The sequence below is a fragment of the Leguminivora glycinivorella genome, chromosome 2, assembly GCF_023078275.1.
Source record: "Leguminivora glycinivorella isolate SPB_JAAS2020 chromosome 2, LegGlyc_1.1, whole genome shotgun sequence".
Lineage (NCBI taxonomy): Eukaryota > Metazoa > Arthropoda > Insecta > Lepidoptera > Tortricidae > Leguminivora > Leguminivora glycinivorella.
The window spans coordinates 5,466,035-5,483,814 of NC_062972.1; the positions used below are offsets into that span (position 1 = coordinate 5,466,035).

Sequence of the window (17,780 nt, forward strand, 5' to 3'; positions counted from 1 at the left end):
TGTTGTACTACTACATACATTGGTTTATCCACATAAATAATTTTTACACATTTTTCAAAATGTGTTCTAAACTTTGATGTTACACTTTTATTTTAAAGATCAAGGCGAGACTTTTTGAGCTTTAATCTCAAAACAACACGTAACTTTCTATACTAAAAAAAACTACATTCATAGTTTAAAAAAAAGAAAAAATGGAAATAAGCCCTTTTGAAAAGACACTCCTCACATATTAAACTGACCTTCAACGTTTCAGGGACAGTTGTTTCGCAGAAGACTGGCTTGAAATGACATCAACACCTGACAGCCGCGAGAATCATAAATCAGATATCGTTAGTGTTGTGTGTCGACTGTCGACAGAGTAACATCCCTAGTACGCAAACAGTTCAGAAAGTTGATAATCAAGATCAAGTGCGGGTAGTTCGAAAAACTCCCGCGGTTGTCAGAAGATGTTGATGTCATTTCAAGCCAGTCTTCTCTGAGACCACATGGACAACGCCGTCCCTGAAATGTTGGAGGCCAGTTTAATATGTAGTGATACGCGACGCGATTAAGTCCCGATTTAATAGTAATTATGTGTAATAATCGTGAAAGTTTAAACCGGTGTACTATATATTTCATATTACCACTACAAGCTATCATCTTTTCTTTTAACCTATCTTGACATAATTATTATGATGATTAAGCTATCTTAGTAAGCTTAAAAGGATATGTGCCGTTATCTGGGTAAAGGGACCTTATTCTCGGTGGCGCTTACGTCCCGCGGCGTCGTATTTGTATACGAACATCGCTCATAACGCCGTAAGTGCCATCGTCAATAAGGTCCCTTTACCCAGATAACGTCACATATGAGGACCACAGATGTCATAATATATACCATAGATCAAGCAAACGTACTTAAGCTACTTAGCGTGTCAAATGAACTCAGTAAAACCCATTGAGTTGTCCGTCTTTAATTGCAGCTTTCGGGCGTCAATTTTTTGTAAGATGTAGTAAACACACGCTCGGCCGCCATACAAATATATGAACTTGTTTCTTCTATCAAGTAATTTAGCTTTTTTGATGTCTATGTAATGTATAGGTAAATTTAAAGGGATCCTTTTAATTTACCGAAGATTTTTTGTCGAATTTCATTTCCCAAACGAATTTTGCCAACTACACGTTTGCCAACTCAATCTTTCCCATAATAACATTTGACAACGTTAAAATCCGTCAAATGATAATTTCCCAAACTGTTGTAAATGTTGTAATGCAACTTTTATAACCCCAACTGTTAATTTCGCAAATGTTTCACTTAGACTAGAAAAGTTTGCTCAACTTTACTTTCGTCAAATTAATTACTGGACAAAATTATTTTGTCAAATAATTTGTTTAGTAAAAAATTGTTTCTTTAAAAACACACCATGCAAAACCACTTCTTGACAAGTGTTTTAACATGATTGTTTTCATTTACCGAATTTCATTTCCCAAACAGATTTTAACAACTATACTTACACGTTTGCTTCCCACAAACACTTTTGATGAAAATACCATAATTATGGCGAGTCAAATAATCTTTAAAAACCTAAACAGCCTAAAAACCTAAAAGTAGGTTTAGGTTAGGTTGGATTGGAATTGTAACCCCCACAAAAACTGTTGCTAAGAAAGTATAGGTTTAGGTTAGGTTGGAACTGCGACCCCCACACAAAACTGTTGCTGTTGCTAAGAAAGTAGGTTTAGGTTAGATTGGAATTGCGACCCTCACTCAAAACTGTTGCTAAGAAAGTAGGTTTAGGTTAGGTTAGAACTGCGACCCCCACACAAAACTGTTGCTAAGAAAGTAGGTTTAGGTTAGGTTAGAACTGCGACCCTCACACAAAACTGTTGCTAAGAATGTAGGTTTAGGTTAGGTTAGAACTGCGACCCCCACACAAAACTCTTGCTAAGAAAGTAGGTTTAGGTTAGGTTGGAACTGCGACCCCCACACAAAACTGTTGCTAAGAAAGTAGGTTTAGGTTAGGTTAGAACTGCGACCCCTACACAAAACTCTTGCTAAGAAAGTAGGTTTAAGTTAGGTTGGAACTGCGACCCCCACACAAAACTGTTGCTAAGAATGTAGGTTTAGGTTAGGTTAGAACTGCGATCCGCACACAAAACTCTTGCTAAGAAAGTAGGTTTAGGTTAGGTAGGAACTGCGACCCCCACACAAAACTGTTGCTAAGAAAGTAGGTTTAGGTTAGGTTAGAACTGCGACTCGCACACAAAACTGTTGCTAAGAAAGTAGGTTTAGGTTAGGTTAGAACTGCGACTCCCACACAAAACTGTTGCTAAGAAAGTAGGTTCTAAGAATGTAGGTTTAGGTTAGGTTAGAACTGCGATCCCCACACAAAACTCTTGCTAAGAATGTAGGTTTAGGTTAGGTTAGAACTGCGACCCCCACACAAAACTGTTGCTAAGAAAGTAGGTTTAGGTTAGGTTAGAACTGCGACTCCCACACAAAACTGTTGCTAAGAAAGTAGGTTTAGGTTAGGTTAGAACTGCGACTCCCACACAAAACTCTTGCTAAGAAAGTAGGTTTAGGTTAGGTTAGAACTGCGACCCCCACACAAAACTCTTGCTAAGAAAGTAGGTTTAAGTTAGGTTGGAACTGCGACCCCCACACAAAACTGTTGCTAAGAATGTAGGTTTAGGTTAGGTTAGAACTGCGATCCCCACACAAAACTCTTGCTAAGAAAGTAGGTTTAGGTTAGGTTAGAACTGCGACCCCCACACAAAACTGTTGCTAAGAAAGTAGGTTTAGGTTAGGTTAGAACTGCGACTCGCACACAAAACTCTTGCTAAGAAAGTAGGTTTAGGTTAGGTTAGAACTGCGACTCCCACACAAAACTGTTGCTAAGAATGTAGGTTTAGGTTAGGTTAGAACTGCGATGCCCACACAAAACTCTTGCTAAGAAAGTAGGTTTAGGTAAGGTTAGAACTGCGACCCCCACACAAAACTGTTGCTAAGAAAGTAGGTTTAGGTTAGGTTAGAACTGCGACTCCCACACAAAACTGTTGCTAAGAAAGTAGGTTTAGGTTAGGTTAGAACTGCGACTCCCACACAAAACTCTTGCTAAGAAAGTAGGTTAGGTTAGAACTGCGACCCCCACACAAAACTCTTGCTAAGAAAGTAGGTTTAGGTTAGGTTAGAACTGCGACTCCCACACAAAACTGTTGCTAAGAAAGTAGGTTTAGGTTAGGTTAGAACTGGGACTCCCACACAAAACTCTTGCTAAGAAAGTAGGTTTAGGTTAGGTTAGAACTGCGACCCCCACACAAAACTCTTGCTAAGAAAGTAGGTTTAGGTTAGGTTAGAACTGCGACTCCCACACAAAACTGTTGCTAAGAATGTAGGTTTAGGTTAGGTTAGAATTGCGACCCCCACACAAAATACTGCTAAGAATGTAGGTTTAGGTTAGGTTGGAACTGCGACCCCCACATAAAACTGTTGATAAGAAAGTAGGTTTGGGTTAGGTTAGAACTGCCACCCCCACACGAAACTGTTGCTAAGAAAGTAGGTTTAGGTTACGTTGGAACTGCGACCCCCACACAAATTAAACTGTTGCTAAGAATGTAGGTTTAGGTTAGGTTAGAACTGCGACCCCCACTCAAAACTGTTGCTAAGAAAGTAGGTTAAGTTAGAACTGCGACCCCCACACAAAACCTTTGCAAAGAAAGTAGGTTTAGGTTAGGTTAGAACTGCACCCCCACACGAAACTGTTGCCAAGAAAGTAGGTTTAGGTTAGGTTAGGTTAGAACTGCGACCCCCACACAAAACTTTGCTAAGAAAGTAGGTTTAGGTTAGGTTGGAACTGCGACCCCCATACAAAACTGTTGCTAAGAAAGTAGGTTTAGGTTAGGTTAGAACTGCGACCCCCACACAAAATGTTGCTAAGAAAGTAGCTTTACCCGCATCGCCGGAGCAGACGCGGAGTCCGACTTGTCACTAGAGCCTGACTGTTTTTTCTAGTTTTGTCAACTGCTCATTTTGAGTAAACGAGATTTGTTAAAATAAAAAATGCCCAAGAAATGTTTTACTAAATGTTAGATTTGGCTTTTTTTCTTTTGGGATAATATTCGTTGGCAATTAATTATTTTGAGTAATTAAAGTTTGGTAAAATGAACATTGCGAAAGAAAGGAAATGTTTGAATATTTATTTGGATATCATTATTTTGGCAAATATGTATATGGCACATGATAAGTTGGGAAATGATGAGTTGCCTTTTAAATTTTTGGGATAGATTGTTTGGGACGTGAAAATCTGGCAAATAACTTTCGGTAATACATTACTAACCCAAATTTAAATACACATTAATAAAATGTACAGCAGAATATATCACCACAAGATACAAGAATATAGAAAATCAACAACGATGTCAATCAATATTGACATAAATTAAACCTCAAAACACCTTTTTTTTTTTGTTTAGGGGGGGAAATGCGTTCCGGATACCACTCGGGTGCGAGGGGGGACCCGAGCGGTTATGTGGGACTCCCGTATTGGCTAATGAGGCCACGGTATACCCACTAAAAACCCCCCCACATGCCACCTCGCCGCTTTCTTGGCGGGGTTACCGTAACACTTGCGCTCACAACGGCGACCCCGCCGGCGGCAGCCGCCCACGTGCAGCTCCTACACGAATGCCCAACGGCCCTCCACAATGAGTGCGCCAGATGTCAGGGCGCACCTTCCTCCTCGGCCACTTATGGTTACAGTGACGGACCCCCTCGAGTCCGCCACAAAGAGGCCATGGGCGCCAGAAGAGTTCCGGCGCCCGGCGGTGGAAATGGTCTTTGGTTCCACCGCTAACCAAGTCGGCCGCAAAGGATAGGGAGAGCGGCGCACCGTAATACCGGCACTCCTCTTCCCTTGCGGCCCCACCAATGCCGCTACAGCAGCGGCCCCGCCAAGGTCGCAGGGGGTAGGGAGAGTGGCGCACCGCTATACCATCACGCCTCTCCCCCTGCGATCCCACCTCGGCTACCGAGGGAGGGCACAGAGCGGCAACCCATACTGCCGGATCTTCCCTCCCACGGCAGTCCTCCCAAATGCGTCTCAAATGGGCTTTACAAGCCCATTTGGAGCATCCTCCTCGGGCCAGCTCGCCCAGCAACAAGCCGGCCCTGGGTACCTCTTAGCTTCACCGTGGGTGACCAGTCCACGGTTACTAAGCCCCCCCACCACGGCAAGGTGGGCACCCTCGGGGGGGAAACCTCAAAACACCTACCTCAACACTTTGTTTTAAAGGCATCTTTCAATGGCCGAAAACGGCCTTATTGATAGGCCATTTAAGCCACAAAGAAAGGCGTGAAATTCAAAACTGGTGTCAATTATCCTAAAAAGCTTTATCGTGCGACACAGATTATTTCATAATAGTTCAGATTTCTACCTTTCTTTTCGATTGGTTAAGTGTTGGAGAAGGAAACAGTTTAAACAAAACTACGATTTTATACATTTGTTCGCACTACCATTCACCGGAGTTGTACTTACACATTTTTTAATCTAGTTAACGGGGTGGTTACATATTATCTGAAATTCCTAGATCAAACGAAACCAAAAAAACAAAATTTTCTCATAACTGCTGTTGGACCTTAAATCAAGCTGCATAAATCCATAGATAGATTTTATGTAATGGTCGTTACCTAATTTGTGAATAATAAGTACGCAGAATAATTACAAAAAATAAGATTCGCTCAATGTCGTCGTAGGTAATGTTGGAATGAAATCGATCGTCGAATAGAAGCCTTTCAGTCTCGGTTTATTGTAATTATTTCGACAACGGTACTCATCTGGTTCTCATATCGGAGCCGTTCCGTTCCGAGTTTATATGTATCCAATTTGTGCTTCTTTGTCGTTTGACAAGAGCGCCTTTGTAGTGGAAGCGTTTATCTGAACCTAACGCCTGATCTGTACCAGAAATGTATGTATGTCACTGACATATTTAACAATAATCGTATTGTTTATTCGATATTGAACAACTATCGGGTTCGGCTACAAGTTGTCATATCGTTATCACGGATGTATGTAATATAGAATGAAAGAGCAATCTGGCGTCGGTGGACAGTGATCCTGCTGCCAGTGCCCTCCTACGAATATACGGCCAGCATGCTGCACAGTATTGTCACACCTAGGAGTCCTAGGACACTAGCGATCAAATATATGAAAGAGGTGCGTTCCTAGCACATAGTCTAAGCTCGTGTAGGTGAACGCGTACTATGCTTGTATGAGTGAGATATGACAGGTCGACTGGTCGCGTTTTTGACAGGCGGTAACTGTGAGGTAACCGAGAGGGGGTGGGCGAGACTTTCAGCGGGGAGCGGGAGTGGCCATACTGTACGATAGTACTCTTTATTATACTGTGGTATTGTTGTTATATTTCCTTTATTTCGTATCTAGGTTAGATACCCGTACCTAGGTTCTCGTCGATTTTTTGAACCCTCATGGCTGGGCATACATTATTTTTTGGCTTTGAGAGGGATTTCCTCCAAAAGTTTGTATTGAATCAACAATACTCACCAGGTTGCTAATGCTAACACAACACAACGCCTGATGAGTATTATTTTTGAAGATACATATATCGATTGGTGTGACATTTTACATTTTTTTCTTTCATTTCATTTTTTTCATTGTTAGTTACGTCTATGAACATTCCCCCTTAATTACTGTTTAGTAAACTGGTACCATAACCCTGAACGAAAGTTTGTATAAGATTTCCTTAAATTTTGACGCTAGGCTAATAGACGTATGAAAATTAATACAGCGAGTCCTTGTTAAAACATAAATTGATATTGGTACCCGAGTAAGCGAAAGATTCCAATATTGACCCAAGAGCGTAGCGAGTGGTATAAAAGTGGAATCTTGAGCGTTGCGAGGGTTTCATTTCAAGGCACTAAGGTTAAATAAAATTTGCCACCTAGCAAAACATGAAACTGGTTAAATAAAGATTCAAAATTATCATTTATCTCTGCCAGCCAGCTTAAGACATCAAGTTAAAATTTGTATGATATTACTTTGCACTCTTATGATAAAATGCAATTTTGCTATCTGTTTTCGAAGAATAGAGAGAGCCTTGTTAGTGTGGTGAAATAGTATTTTATACAATCGTGATATAATACAAAGCTTTTCAGTCGAGTACCATGTTTAGGCCACGAAGCTTGCTGAGTGGCCTAATAGTATGGTACGAGAGTGAAAAGCTTAATTATATCACTATTTTATACAAATTATACAATACTTTTTCTACGAGTCATCATCTTCATCATCAATGGACGGAAATATCATCATTCATGCAAGTTAAAATTAATGTTAATAGAGTCGTTCACCGTTGTATCAACATCGAATTACCTAGCAATCAATTGTTTGTAATAACCGTCTCTGATTGGCCGATAACGCGACAGATAAAAAAAAAATGTGTTTCAGATGCAGAAAAATTTGCCAGGTATCGCAAATTAGTATAGAAATTGTATGAAGTTCTATTTTTGAAATTATTACAGTTAACTAAAGTCAACTATAATGAGCTTATAATAATTGAGTCGGAACTGCCATAGAGTATCCAACACTGAAAAGTTAGCACTTACAGTTTAGTCTGTGGTGTCCTAATTGACAGATTACCGTCGACAAGTAGTAAAAATATATGGCTTGGCTGTTGACTAATGAGTAGATTGCTGAAATGCAAAATTGGTACTGTGGACAGACCTTTTAATTTACTAAAAGAACGCAGCAGTTCTACAGTTGTGAGTTGGCCTACCTCTTTCTTAGTAGCGTTACAATTAAGTCAGTCTTTTGTTTATCTTTGTTAATCGCTGTTGTTTTCCCACTCGGTCCTTGACAAAAACGGGATTTCCTTCACCGTATGCAAACGCGCATATGTTATACCTAAATAACGGGAGTCAACTGCGTCGTATTTGTGCACCGCTACTATTACGATCCACGTGTTGATTCATTTGTTTCTTTGTCTATCTTTATGCAGGCTCTATGTCAAGAAGGACCTAATTGTAATTACGTCACGATAATCTAACAGTTAAGAAGCGTCAATGAGAGGGTTGTTTAGTGATGCTGGTCGTGCTTGGGTCGTAATGGCGTGGATTTACGAACGCGCGTGTGTCGGTGGCGTGAGGTCAGCGCCCTGGCCCAGGACTAATTCGGGGGAGATCGACGACGATGCTCCGCCGTCGGGGCTTTGTCTGCTCCCGCCTCCGCTCCGCCGTCTCCACGGTCATTCGTCGAGACGCTTCGTTCGCACACATGGCTTTGTTTGTGCTCGCGATGTCGCGATCACCTCACGTCCACCTTTTTACCCATGTAAATGAATTTCCATAGACAAAAAGCAACTGCGCATGACGCCAAGTTGCGTAAATTCAATTCGCGAGTCGAGTTTATAACTACCAATTTATTTGTTTGCCGAAGTTGATGAACTCACAAAATCTTATTGTTCATGCACTTTGAGTGAGACAATGTCCTCTGTTTACTTTTTTTGAGTTCGACGGTCCTTGGAAGTTCGTTCGTTTATCGACCTCGGGACTTTTCACTTTCATCAGTCTGATACATATCTATAAGTATAGGTACGTATATGTATAGATATATTATAATTTAAAAACGATATATTTTTATCTGAATCCGTTTATGAAAGTCTTTGTATATCTAATGTATGTATTAATGGTAGGTAGTTTGAGTGTGTGAAAGCGATGACTAATGATATGATAGAGCTCTCGACTCACACTTAAATTATGTGACTCACTCTTTATGCGCACCTCGAGGGTTTGAATTCCTGTATATAGGGTACATAACATACAATAACATGTTGACTGCGCGTATGAAGCTAAGCTATTAGTAGGATATGTATTGGTGGCAGTGATAATGGCCTGCTGCGTGTTGTGATGGCGAGATAGACATAAGAACGAGCATGTGTTTGCAAAACCGACAGCGATTTAACTTTTTTTAACAACTCTAACTTTATCTACATCCATGTATGTATGGGCGCGGGTTTATCGTCCCATAGAAAATTTTGAATTTCGCGCGTTTTTATACTCTCATAATTTGCTTGACCGTCTACCTACCCAAATTCATTCAGGCAGGTTAGGTACTGCACTTACATTTACATACTCACATGAAATTCGACACGCGTACTTATTGAGAATCTGTTATAGACCGACATGTCGGAAAACTGTGCAATTCTGACAATAATAATTAAATAACCTTTTTTGCGTCGATAAATATATATAATTTAATGTATGATAGGAAACTTGAACTAACTTGCGATATTGTCACGTCTGCTTTTGTTGCATTTTTTACTCTTTGGTTTTTCAACGAAACATGGCCGCCGCAACATGGCGCTTCGGCATGAGTTTATATTGATACATTTTTTTAAAAGTAAGCGTGTTTAAACAAAAATGCAGTAAACCTACGTATGAAAAGTCACTCCTTAGCTTTTGTTAGATTTTCCTGAGCAGTCTGTGCAGTACCACAGAATATATAATAGTACAAGTACAGAAGGCCCACTGCTTTGATGTTTCGAAATGCCGCCTTTTTAAATACCTACAAAATTCTTACAAAGAAACGAGCCGCACGTGCGCGGCGTCCGGCGATAGGGTTACCTATGGATTAAAACGAATTAATACTCACATAAAATGTTATACTATTATATTCAAGTCTTGGGTACTTTCCAGGTATATATACTGTATTTATATATTTTTGTTCAAGTTCCAACATTACAAGCCTTATTGAACTTTTTCGTGGGACTTAATTAGTAGTAGATCTGTGTAAGAATGTCCTATGGTATTTATTTTATTCATGATGTCTATTTAACTAAGTATTATTAGCCATTCGACACGCGGACATCGCATATGAACCTAAAAAAACTCGCGACGTAAAGTAACAATAAAAAGTGCGAACGTGCATTCCGTGAGAACGCGCGCCACCCCTGAGTAGGCCGCGAACTCGCGGCCGCCAGGATGTACTTGTAGCGCGGCGATAGAATCGCGGAGTGAGCCGCCCCTGGCAGTACCTCACTACACATGACGGCATTATTTAGACGAAATATTTTTCATTGCGATACGTCAATCTACCACAGCCGTTCGGCACAGACTAAGCGCGTGTGTGCTGATCAGCTCTAAGTGTTGTTACACAAAATCAAGTTGAGGTGCCCTCTCTAGTTAACATAATTACTCAAAGTATCAGGCAGCGAGCAGCTTGTTTGTATTTGTGAGTGCGTGCGCGTGTGGAGCGTGGAGTGGAATGACGCGAATAGTTGATGTCGGCGGGCGGCGACCGCGGGCCCGCGCCGCGCGCCTCGGCCGCCAGCCGCCAGTCGCCAGCCCGAAGCCCGAGCGCGACGGACGGAGCTCGCAGCGAGCACACGCGAGGCCGATTCATACGCGATTGTTTGCAACATATTTAACGAGTACGCGACTAATGCAACTTATCTAGTCGGATAACAGGGAATTAGTCTGCTCGCGTCGTATTTCAAAACTGTGATGTTTGTGCAAATGTGGCGCTTTCGAGCGTAGTTAGTACGTGGCCATGGGCTCTAGTTCCTACTCGAAGGTAATGTTGGTCGTGTTAAGTAATTGTGTGTGTGAGTGCCGTGGACCGAGAGGAGTCTCGCAGACAGACGAGGCTGTTTGAAGGCCGCCGCCCCGACCTTGGTGCAAGAAGGTCGACGTCCTCGTGTTTAGAACTTGACATGCAATTTTGAAAGAGGGGCCATTGTAGTTGACCTGTTTTTATTTTTCAATGTTAGTATTTTATGTTTGCTTAAAGTTAATCAATGTCAAAGTATACTCAAATCGTTTGACGATGACAAATTATACATTTGTTTTTTATTTAGCAACAATAATAACAGAGGTGTAGTTAGTTGCTACGTTAATTATAAAGTAACTAAATGAGCATCTATTAGGAATTAGGTTGGTAAAACCAAAGTACGCTGATGCACTTAGCATCACATTTGGTTCATTGATAGATAATCATCTAATTTGCGTATTTCTGTTTACTATGGGGGAATAAGGTGAAAAGTGGTGGGCTGCATTTAAAATCACCGTGGATGCTAGGTGCTTATACCATTATTGAAACTGATATTATTCCAACATGTTTAACATGGGAAGTCTTCTTTATTCCTGTGTATGTTGTTAGGTCTATATAATTTTCAATCCGTATTAATAGGCTACTAGACTCATATCTAATTTATTATTTTTAATTATTTTTAATTTTAAAATGTGAGTAATTTTTTTAAATTTTGGGTACCGAAAACGCTGTCGGCCGTGTAGTGACGTCATAGAATTCATGACAAATTAATCACTGACATAATGACCTTTATGCCTTGTACTTAAAGTGTCAGAAAGTATTGTTTTCGCACTGAATGACTTCATTCACAGAAAATTTAGGTATAGATGACATGGCTGATGTTGTTTTTGCCTGATTACGTAAAAGTATTCTTTAAAAATATTTTTTCAATTTTTTGCGGTTTCTAAGTCATAATAAAATATAGAGATATTTTTCTTCGGTTAATTGGACAGTAAGTAATAATATAAGACAAACTTTAAAAAAGGGTCAAGTAGCCTATTGCATTAAAAAATTAAAACCAGTAGGTATATTCCTTATTTCAATGAAAAAGAATAACATGACTAATTAGGGCATAATGAGATTAATGAGTAAGTTGGACTTCCCATAGTTCCCATAAACAACAAAACGATAATTTGACTGATTTCCTTAGACTGTCATCACATTTGTGTGGGTAACGGTGCGAGTGTTACATATGTAGTACAATAGCACCCCACCTTTGCCACGCACTTAGCAATCATACCAGAATTGGCTCATAATTAATAATTTTACAGTATTAAGTACATTATATGAAATGTTCGCACTATAAACTTAAAGACAAGCATGTAATGCTCAAGATCAGTTTGTTCCAAAGCTGTTTAATCGTTATGTATTTATTCTTACAAACAATATTGCGGAAATACGTAGTTTCAAGATTTTATAATCATTAGGCTTCCCATCACTGCATATGACATCTTTAATGATAAGCATTTCTATTTTGCGTTGCGTGACTGCGTAGTTTTTGTATTAATACAAACACATATTTGTGATCCAAACAATAATAAAGGCCGTCCATTGTGCGCTAGCGCGCACGAAAGAGAGGCAACACGGCTCGATACGGGGCGCGGTGCGTGTGCGCCGCAGTGATCAGCTGACGCCTCGGCGGCCATCTTGCCATGCGTGCTCCATTGTCGCCGCGTCACTGCGCTCAACAGTGACGTACGCGTTTCAAATACTAATGTCATTGTCCTTCCCTTCCTGTCCTAGCTCCTCTTGTCAACTTGACACTTTTGTGCAAACCTGTTGTGCCATTATGGAACAAAACGATTGTTTCCTGGTTGCTATACCACGCGGAAGGCTGCGCTCGGCTTGGATGCGAGACCCTGAGTCGTCTATTTTTGGTTAGCATCTTATTTCCGCTGTAGCTGTACATTACAGACGTTTTAGGTTCTGCTGAATAGATCGCTACATGCATTTGTATCTTTACTACTTTTAGCACATCAAACTTTAACAAAGTCTAGAATGCCAGCTAAAGTTTTGTTGGCAGATAGCAAAATAACTGAACTTTTCGACTACTTCCGAAATAGGTATGAAGACGAGCTATAAATATATCAAACAGAGAAATTATAACTAAATTAAACTTACCTTAGTTATTCCATCCATCCACACCAAAATGCTCAGTAACATATGTACATTCTTAACAAGTGAATGACATTCATCTCGGGCGAATGCTGGAACGCCTGCAACTTTGTACTGAAAAAGTTGCAATTTCAGATTTTATCTCAGATTCGTAAATCAGAAGGATTTCTGTGCACTGCACGATTTTTGTGCCTCTACTTTAGGGTCCCGTTACAGTTACCGTTGACTGAGTGGTCAGACCAGTATTTTGTCTCAATCCAACTTTTAAATTGTACCAACTTGTGTTGTGTGTTCATTAATACTATAAAAACTGATGTGGTCGGGAGACATACGAGGTTTGATCAATTATCAAGTACCTACTCTTTAACATGATTGCAGATACAGATAAAGAGGAAACTAAATTATTTTGTCTGGCACATTTCATAGGTTATATCGCGCTTTGCTTCTCTTTCTCGTGTCTGTTAAGAAAATCGTAACAAGTTAGCGTATACAGAAGCTCTCTAGTCTCTACTTATGGTTCGACCTATATTCCGCCTGCGGGAGGTAGCGAGGCAGAGGATGGGTCCGCTCGCGCCCCAGTTGGCTATTCGGTGTTATTAGTCCGCAGCATTTTGCACGTAAATTAATGCATTATTCAAGACGAGGCTACTTGAGGCGTTTAGTGCTTGTAGCTGTTAGAAAACTAGATTACTGATAACAAGTCCAATGGATTTCCATAATCGGCCCAACTAAAGCAAAGTTTAAATCATAATAATGATAAAATCTAATCATCCCAGTAAGTAAACAACAATAACAATGTGAAATGCGTACTAGCTCAACAGGTTACCTCGTCAATGTAAATTTAAGTGTTTTATTTGGCAACACTAGTGCGATGTGAAACATGTTTGGCTGTATGCGTGTGGGGTCGGCCTCGCGGTGGGCCTTGATAGATGTGAATTAATCTCGCTGTTAATACGCGTTACTAACGACTTGCTTTAAAACTGTTCATTTCCGATTGTTTCTTTTTATTTTTTAATTAATTTTAGGGTTTCTTGTGGCTGTTTGCTTTATTTCTATTTAAAATAGGCGCCATCGGGTACAGAAAAAAAATTGAAGGTCGAATCTAAATACTACTGTGGGTTAGAATTAGAAGGTGGCATCCAATGTAAGGATTGCCCACAAAAGAGCGAAGTGGCCGCTCATTTATTTTCCATTCGCGGTGGGCGCCGATTAGGGCTTGCAATATCGGACGATTTTCAATTCCGGAACTGGTTTTCGAGATTGGACTTCAATTCCGGAATTCCGGAACTAGTTCCGGAATTGAACAATTTTTTTTTGTTTGGTTTTCTGGTGGATTTCTGATGAAATAATACAATTTTAAATTGAAATTTATTATTAATCGACTTTTAAGATAATAACTCCGTACCTAAAAGGCATATAAAACTGCAATTTTCATTTTAGTAATTTTACAGGAGAGTCCATTTTGTGTCAAAATCGGTCTTGCGAAGTATTTCGAACAACAGCAAACGATACAAACTTTTAGTGCCAGTTTTGTGATAGTAGTTAACATTAAAGTAAATATATTTTGCATTAAGGTAATGGCGCTTATTAACGTGGTACTTAAGGAAGATTTCAAAAGATACCAAAAAATTAAGGGTATCAAAGCTCATTAACGACCACAAATATTTTTTTTATGGAAGAGTATTTATTGGACTATTAGTTTTGAAGAGTTTTAGGATCATTTTAGTTTATTATATGTCATAAAATGATTATTGAAGCCAACATACCTAAATTTTCTATTACCGTGGTAATGAACATGCTGCAGTTCTATTAACGCGAATTGAGATTTTATTACCGAGGGTATGAATGACAGTGTTTTTCTGCCATCGGTAAATAGAAACCCATCTCAAAATTCGGAGCTTAATACCGACGGTTGAATATACAAATTATGACAAATACATATACCAATACTATCCTCCTTTATGAATACCCACAGAAGACTCAGTTTCACCTAAGAAATCTGTACTTACGGTACACTAAATGTCATATTTTTGATACAAGACTAATATGTCACTCGGTAATAGATACTTCTATAGGAACCCATTACCGACCCAAACAAATATTGCATGGATCGGTAATAGATTCTTATATATTCTATTACCGAGGGTTATCTGATCGTACCATCGGTAATAGGCATAAATTGGAGTATTATAAAATCTAATTCCGACAACACAAAGTCATACAGATGTATTTTCATTACAAATCAAAATAAAATATTGCAACCTTATATTAAAACCAAGTTTACATAACTGGTAAGTAAGCATCAGACTTTATGTCAATGTTTAAAAAAATTGACAAATTAACGGTTTTCATAGAAACTACGAAATCAGTCATGAAGTTTTTGCTAAAAATTAAGGTTTTGTTGAATAATTTTCATACCGCGTAAATAGTTCTTTGATAGCGTGAATAGATCAAGATTGAAACAACTGTGATACATTATATAACTGATCACATATACTTAAAATAAAGCAAAAAGAACTAATATCACTACTTTAACTATTACTGTGGTATACCACAGTAATAGAATCTACTCACGAAATGGCGCCTTTCACCGCTGTCTTTTAATTTCCACTTTAAACACATTTCCAGGCTAAACAATACGTAAAAAGTACTCAGAAGTCATGTAGAAAACTATAAACAATAATTTGAAATGCATAACTTTCACCTGTTTGCCATAATTATTACGTAAACTACTAAATGAGATTGGAGTTCACTTAGGTTTAGCGTCACACGTCAGTATGACACAATCTCTTCTCGCGGCCCCGTGGCAAAAACTGTCAAATAGCGAGCGTCTTCTTTCATTCACACTCTCTATCGCCTATATGTGCGTTAGTCAACTAAACAGGCTTCCTTTGTGTGAGTAACTTTTTTTAAGAAATTGGTCGGTTTGCCTATAAAATGCGTATTTGCAAATGCGGCGGTAATGGACGTCGATTTCGATACCCGCGTTGATAGCCGCCGTTACCTTATTATTTAATAGTATTTGACACATCATTCAGTAATAAAAACGACATATTTTAGACAAAAACTAAATAAAACTACCCCAATATTAAAACTACCCCAAATACAGTGTTTTCCGTCTGCACTTATTTCATATTTGAGGATTTACAGCAATATGGACGAGGACAACATTATTGTTTTAATCAATTAATCTAATAAAAACAAGGGTTTTAAATGCATATGCATCGATTGTCCACCGAAATAATGTAATAATTTACAACAATGGCACAACGTCTTATTCACATAAATGTAATAAAATAAATATTGAATTACCGGTATCAGACTCGAGGCCCAAAAAGTCAGATTTCCTGATTTATACCTAGGTACATGTACCTAGGTATAAATCAAATACCTTGAATTTTTGTAAAAAATAAAGCATACTTTTCATATCCATCATTTTCCATAAATTGCAGTAAAGTCCACCAGTTTAGTAAAATATGCACACGTCTTTGTGAAAAGTGTATAAGTAACTACGACGTTATGCTTGTGAATGAATGTAATACCAAATACTACGATTTGCATCTGAATTTAAGTTCGCAAAACCAGAAAGTGATAATGGTTAAAATTTAAAATTATTTATTATTGGCCATAAAATAGGGTACTACCTGAGTCCGAGCAGTGTCTAAATTATGAATTTACATATTTCTTATATATTCTGTGGTAGTTTTGTAAAGAAACCAGGCTGATATTACACGTTTTCATCTAAAAATATATATTTTTTCAATTCCGGAATTTTCGAGATTATGTGTTTCAATTCCGGAACTGTAATATCGGAAAAATTGTCCGAAATTCCGGAATTTCGAGATTCCGGAATTCCGGAATGCAAGCCCTAGCGCCGATCCATTCGTGGTCGTCACTGTTGATTACACTGGCTGTATCTACAATGAATGGTGGGAGAGTCCTGATGATGATGATGATGATGGGTATATTGGGTATCCTCGAGCAGCAGTGTTTTTCTGATCTACCCACTTGGCTGTATTCATTATGACGCTACAGGAGCGAAAATGCTAAAATGGAAAGGAGCCCACCTTTCAATTAGGGAATTTTAGTTAAATTAAATATACTAGTGTTATTAACTAGATTTATCAAAAAAAAAATGTCCATTAAGAACAACTCAGTTGAAAGATATTGAGAAACAATCTTTAAAATCGAGGTTCCGCCCTCGACTGTTTCCTCCTTCAAAACTTAATCAATCAGAACGAAATTTGAGAATCTGAATAACAATAAAATGATCCGTCTGTGTCGGACCGTTTAGTTTTTTTTGCTAATTGTTACCAATCTTGAGTATCACACCTTTTTTTGCGCCATAGTGAAAAAGGCCGTTTTTGGAAATTTTTGATTGGTCTTTAAAAATAAAAATACAAAAAAAAACGACCAAGAGCGTGTCCGGCCCACGCTCAGTGTAGGGTTCCGTAGTTTTCCTTATTTTTTTTTTCAAAAACTGTTCAACCTATCAAGTTCAAAATAATTTTCCTAGAACGTCTTTATAAACTTCTACCTTTGTGATTTTTTTCATACTTGTTATGGTTCAAAAATTAGAGGGCAATTTTTTTTAGGAGCGATTATTTCTGAAAATATTAGCATTAGCAATACCAAAAATGATTTTACCCCTATTCATTTTTAATACCTATCCAACAATATATCACACGTTAGGGTTGAAATGAAAAAAAAAAAACACTCCCCACTTTACGTGTAGCCGTGTACCCTAATAAAACATTTTTATTTTCGCACTTTGTCGGCGTGATTGATATACATATTGGCACCAAATCTCAGCTTTCTAGTGCTAACGGTCACTGAGATTATCCGCGGACGGACGGACGGACGGACGGACAGACAGACATGGCGAAACTATAAGGGTTCATTTTATTTATTTTGACTTTTTTAGGGAATTTTAGGTCAATTGTACTCAGAATCACGAGTACTTTCAATCTCACTGGGAGACAAAAAGTGTCCCAGAATTTCCATACATTTTTGTTACTTTCCTCTTTTGTTATCCCACATAATATGTTCGGAAAATCTAGTTGACTACGGAACCCTAATCAAAACGGTCCGACA

General features: G+C 38.8%; 1 protein-coding gene across 4 annotated transcripts in view; it reads left to right on the forward strand.

The window, feature by feature from the left end:
• LOC125234277 (AN1-type zinc finger protein 6) overlaps nt 1-17,780 on the forward strand; it is a 77,344-nt gene that overhangs the window by 19,525 nt on the left and 40,039 nt on the right. Inside the window, exon 1 of one of the 4 annotated variants that reach the window (XM_048140510.1) lies at nt 10,260-10,556. The exons of 2 other annotated variants lie outside the window; for them this stretch is intronic. The gene's annotated coding sequence lies outside the window, so the exon portion shown is untranslated. One more of the 4 variants, XM_048140512.1, reaches the window with a different exon arrangement.